Source organism: Eublepharis macularius, chromosome 7 (genome assembly GCF_028583425.1).
Source record: "Eublepharis macularius isolate TG4126 chromosome 7, MPM_Emac_v1.0, whole genome shotgun sequence".
NCBI lineage: Eukaryota > Metazoa > Chordata > Lepidosauria > Squamata > Eublepharidae > Eublepharis > Eublepharis macularius.
The window spans coordinates 69,610,371-69,616,526 of NC_072796.1; the positions used below are offsets into that span (position 1 = coordinate 69,610,371).

The 6,156-nt window shown below is 40.7% G+C and overlaps 1 non-coding gene across 1 annotated transcript; it reads right to left on the reverse strand.

Annotated features, from left to right (window-relative positions):
* Positions 1-3,771: 3,771 nt before the first annotated feature.
* Positions 3,772-3,843, reverse strand: TRNAA-UGC (transfer RNA alanine (anticodon UGC)). Its single transcript has one exon. It is a non-coding gene; the product is annotated as a tRNA-Ala (tRNA).
* Positions 3,844-6,156: the final 2,313 nt, after the last annotated feature.

The window sequence follows — 6,156 nt, forward strand, 5'->3', positions numbered from 1 at the left end:
TGGCCTTGTATGTGTGCTGTGCCTTTCCAGTTGAACATCTGCCTGGCTTATTTGAGAGTTCTCTTAAGGGAATAATCCCTGTAAACAAAGGTGGAGAATCCCAGTTACCCTTTCTTGCTTGTTTCATTTATGCTAATCCCTCCAACTAATTAAGAGACAGCCTATTTGGGTAACACATCCACACTGAAGATGTTCTTTGCCTTGGATTACAAACTGTAGTGGAGGCTCTTGAGAGCATCCACAAGACATTTTCTTCCAATTACCCACTTTTAGGGATGTCAACTTTCAGGTGGGTCCTGGAGTTCTCCTGGAACTGCTGCTGATTTCCAGACTTTAAAAGATTAGTTTCCATGGAGGAAATGGCTGCTTCAGAGGGAGGACTCTGTGGCATTACGTCCTCGCTGTGCTCCCTCACCTCTTCTAACCTTTCCATCGCCAGGCTGTGCCTCCAAATCGCCAGGAATTTTCTAACCCATAACAACTGTATGCTTATATACCGCTCTTCTGGACAGATTAGTGCCACACTCAGAGCTGTTAACAAAAACAGTGTTATTATTATCCCCACAGTACAGCTGGGGAGCTGGGGCTGAGAGGAGTGGCTTACCCAAGGCCACCTGCAGAGTTCATGGCAGTAGTGGGAGTTGAACCAGCAGAGTGCTGGCTCAGAGCCCAACCATTTAACTACTATGCTACAGCAACCCAGTGCCGGCCACCTTACACACTTTCCAGGCTTTCCACATCCTTAATATGCTTTTTTCCCAAACCTGGTTTTGTCTACAATACTATCAAAGACCTCTGTTTTTCCAGAGTAGCCAGTCTTTTCTGAAAGTTTTACAGTGCTCATAATACTGTCCCACAGAAAGCTTCTTGAATCTCACCTTCATTGCCAGTTCTAGATTCTTGCTGTTAATAACATGACTCACACAAGCTGAGTTCTCAATGAAGCATATTGTATTAAGTAGCAAACACAGTGTAATAAAACGAGATGCAACAGAACAGCAGGTTCAATACATTTAACATAACCAGCTACTAAGTGAAACAGAACTTCATATTCATGAAGGTACATTCAAATATGTATCAGGTTTTGAACAATCTTTCTAGAAAGCAATAGGGCTGCTGCCTCCAGATGGGAAAATTCCTGGAGATTTGGGGCATGGAGCCGGGGGAGGGGAGGGTTTGAGGAAGGGAGGGACCTTAACAGGGTATAATGCCATACAGTCCACCCTCGAAAGCAGCCTTTTTCTTCAGGTGAACTGATGGCTGTCTCTGGAGATCAGTTGTAATTTTGGGAGGTTGGCAACCCAACTGACCAACCAAGTCAGCTGGATGGGAAGGTACATATTTCCTGCCCACACTGTCACCCTTTTCTTATGTCAGTCTCTCATGGTTATTTTCCCTCTGTGCAACCAAAGGGCTTTCTGATGGCTTTTAAAGAAAAAAAACCAGGAACTGCTATTGCGCTATAGCACAGTAATCTTATAATAACCTATTGCCATGATCTGCTAGTTCTTCTGAATCCCCCTTGCTCTTTTTTGTAGCAGGTCATTCCATTTACATGTCCACAACAAAAAGGGCTAGAGATTTACTTATATTAAAAGAAATGCTGCAAATTTAGGGAAACTAGTTGATTGTGGCAATAGATAGTTATGTTATAACATAATAACTTAATAGCAATTACCAGTGCCATTCCCCCAATGTGGAAAAAGGAAAGGTGGGGGAATGGTGGCTGATCATTGAAAATGCACTCTGAACTTCTGGGCAGATGCTCTGTTGCCTGTGTCAATGTATCTGCATTTTTGGCAGTGATGATAGGGGAAGGAAGAATCATAACGCTATGGATGTAGCCACTGATGATCTAAAAGATACTGGCTCTGCATGAATTATTGCCCAAATGAAATAATGCTCTGATGGTTTGTAAGTAGAATCTCAAGAGAATGAACTCAAGAAGAGACCTTGGTCCAATGTATGCACCTAAGAACATGGTCCATGGTTTAAAATATGCTTAAAGTCGGTCAAGCCTCATTTAAATAGCTGACTTTGTAAAAGCCAAAATTCTCATCTTTACTTTTTAGGTTTTTTGGGGGAAGTGTGTGAGGTGTTTTATTACCATGAAAAATAGGGTGGTTTTATGCCATTAAGTGCCTAGCAAGAGCAGCTGGAATAGCAATTACCTTGTTGCATTTTATATTCTGTTCCATTTTATTGTATGTTGCATCTCATATTGTAACACACTCTATCAAATTAATAATAATATCTGTCTTTCATGGTGTTCAAGAATAATAAAATTGCGAAGGGTGGAAAGGAGCACGACCCTCGGCTTTTACAATGCCAGCAACAGCAAGCAAAATGTTAATGCAGTAGATCCGCCATCCAGTCAAGCTATGGTAGCTGCAGGGAATTTAATGTTGCATTTCCTGACTTTCATGTAATTTAACCTCTGGGGGGAAGAGTGAGTCTGAATCCTGTTGTTCAATTTCTTATTCTGAGGAAATAAATGCATCTGTGCAAATTTGCATAATGGGGTCTCCAGCTGTATACTGTGTGTGTGTTGTCGGTAGGAGGTCATATACTGGCCTAGAATCCCACCAAAGATCCTGGGGTAAGATTCAGTTTAGCGACATTATAGATATTTAACTTTTCATGTTATAAACAGAGCAGTCTAGCCCTGCTGATGGTCAAGCTGGGCATCTATAGTCAACTGTCTCAAAGGACATTCTGACAAAATGTTTGTCAGAGAGAGCTGGAAGCCACATTTAAACTCCAAGTCCAGATGCAAGTCCATGAAAGAGCATCACAAGCAAATTTTTCCTATATTAGAGCATTGGTTCCTGGGAACAGCCTGTCCAGATAGATATATCCAGGGCTTTTTTTCAGGGGGAACGTGGGGGAACGGAGTTCCGGAACCTCTTGAAAATGGTCACATGGCTGGTGGCCCCGCCCCCTGCTCTCCAGACAGAGGGGAGTTTAGACTGCCCTCCATGCCGCCATGGAGGGCAGGGCAACCCACTGAGTTCCACCACCTCTTTTCCCAGAAAAAAAGCCCTGGATATATCAACAAAGTCAACCTTTTTCTGCTGTCCTTTTGGCAGACAGCTGTGATGCTTGGTCTTCTTGAAAGAAACTGAAAATATTAAGATATAAATTGTAAACAAGGTGATGACTGCAAGTAGGAGGATGGAGGTGAACCCATGACTTAAACCCAATCTAATCCAGGGGGTTCAAAGTGTGTCATGCAAAGGTCCTCCAATGAAGGCTAGAGATGAGGGTCATTCCAAATAATCTTCACAACTGGATGGAATGAGGAACAATTCAGTCATAACATGCTTTGTTAAAATGTGAATGACCTTTCCAAGGAAATTTGCAGGTTCCTGCCCATTTCTTTTTTCTCTCTCATGTATGGCTCTGCAGTTCAAGGTTTGCTGTTATCTTACCTCTGCTGTTTTAATCCTGGTTTGTAGAAAACATTGCATGGAACAGGAAAAGAAAAGAAGGCTACTGAGGGGAGCTGGGGTACATAATTCTCTGGAGGCAGGTTGCTAAAGGAGAGACAAGATATTTTCCTGTCTTAGGGAGTAAAGGAGGAAACAGGAAAGCCTGAGAATTCCCTCAGCTTGTGGTTATGAATGAATCACGTATGAACACATGAAGCTGCCTTATATTGAATCAGACCATTGATTTATCAAGGTCAGTGTTGTTTACTCAGTCTGGCAGTGGGTCTCCAGGGTCTCAGGCAGAGGCCTTTCACATCAGCTGCTGCCTAATGCTTTTAACTGGAGATGCCAGGGATTGAACCTGGGACCTTCTGCATGCAAAGCAGATGCTCTGCCACTGAGCCACACCCCCTCCTCAAATCATGCCCAAATATCATACTTTTTAAAAAGCTGTTTTCTTCTGGGAGTTTCCAAGGAATGTACAGGACTATGCCCGATGAATAAACTGGACTACATGATATGAAATGAATATAGCTTCATCAGGGGAAAATAATAGTTCATAGACAATAGATGAACTTAGAGAAGTTCTTCTAAAATGTTCTTGAGACTAGTAAAGATTGAAAGTGTGTTTTGCTTTTACTGTAAGGCCTGCATTGATTCTGCCTTCTTGTTAACACAGATGTCACCTGCTGCTTCCAATTCATTCTTTAGGTAAATACAAAGACTATCATAAAGACTCTATAAGAATCCAGTGCTCTTTCTCTTGAAAGGTATCAGTGAGTTCACTTGCACAACTTATTTTATTTAAAACATTTCCATGCCACATTTCCACCCAATTTAGGGTCCCCAGCTTAATGCTCTCTCTCCTGTGGAAAAAAAAAGGCTTTGGTTTCGCCCATAGCTTATTTGGGTGTCATGGGATTTGCCTTTCCAAGCAACGCTTTTGGAACAGAATAAGTTGGCTAGATGCAGGAACAATCTGACCATTTGAAGAGGTGTGCTTGTATTATATGCTGCTGCTTCATGAACAAATGATTTCCAAGGTCCTTCAGTCGGTCTGTCTGGGACACAAAGTTCACAGATCCAGAAGAAGTAAGTCCTGAAGTTCCTGGGCATTATTTGGTGTTCTAAATCTGAACAAGTAACTCAAAATAGATGTGGGGTTGTCTTTAGCAGGAAAGAGGCATGAAACAGAAGAGTTAAATAGCTCCCTCTAGACTAGTTTTTTCCCCTTTAAATATAGCTGTTGCAGTTGCAATCTGTTAAAAATTATTTGGGGAAATGATCATGGAACTACATACAACATAAGGCTCCACTCTCCATTGTCTCTTAATTGCTGCCTACAATTCTGTAGAGAGATCCTTCACACACTTTTAGATTAGGCGATACTAAAATCTCACAATCAAGGCCAAGAATGATTTTTCTGTCTTCTGCATTTTTTTTAAAGTCTAAAACGGATGTTACATCCGTGGCATTCCTTCTGTCATAGTTCAGGGCTTGTTTCCTCCAATGTCATTGAGGGTAAGGCATTTTGCTTTCCTTGTAAGCTCCTCCAGGAAATCAAGCTGTCACAAGCATCTGGACACCTTAGAGCGCAAACAGCAAGACATGGAATAATAATGGCATCAAGAAAAAGCAGTGGCCAAGACAGAAGGTGGCCTTGGATATACTGGCATGTTGAATTGAACTGCAGTTTTCTTTCAGCAAATACACCTTCTTATGCCACCAATAGCTGTGGCATTTAAAGTGTGCATCTGAAAGCTGGTCTTCCTACAATTGCTGAAAAACATAAAAAGCCAAAATTGAATGCCACAATAAATCTGTTAGCGAGCGCCACTAGACTCTTAAAAAAAAAACAATCAGTTGAGTAGTGTGATGCAGTCTTGGCACTGAAATAGCAGGTGCATAAGATGATGCATTCAGAGCAATCAGGACAGATTAACTAGGAAAAAATGATCACATTGGAAATATTCATAAAGCTGAAACAATATTTATACAAATATTTGATTCTCTTTACATCTTTACAAAGAAAAGATCCTCACACTGGGGGCCACATATGCAGATACTAAGCAGTTATGGGAGAGAATAATGCACACTTATGTGAGGATTAGAAAGTAATAGAGGAAATGTTACTTCTTGGATTTTTAAAAAAAATATTGTAGAAAAGCTATGACCTATCTTTCTTTTTTTAAAAAAAAAAATCTAATGTGGTGCTTTGTTATGTAAGCATTCGAATGCTAGTTAAGAGAAAGAATTATTTCTAGTGTTTATCAAGCTGAAAGGATTTAATTCCTTCTGCCCTAGGGTTTTTTGTTTGTTTGTTTGTTTGTTTGAGATGTGGGGGTAAAAATATTCCCAAACAATCATCCTTAAGAATTAGAGTCAAGTTATATTCCCATCATCTACAAGGCCAGAATCTAATCTTGGAAGGTGATCAATCTTTTTTGCTAAATTGCTCATTTGAGGATATCATTTACAACATATTTTGCATCCTCTGGCATTCAAAATGGATTTAGAAGCCCCAGCATATTATATCCTGTAGCTTTCAAGCATACATTGAATGCTACAGTGAGGGATATCTGCTATATTAATCAGTCAAGTAGAATTTATGAGGCTATCTCAACCTAAGTATATAAGGATGATATCCTAAACAGTTCCTATTCTTCTTAAGGGTTTGGCCAGAAGTTCTCCAGCTAGCTTGTGTCTATAGTCCTGTTGGGCTTTT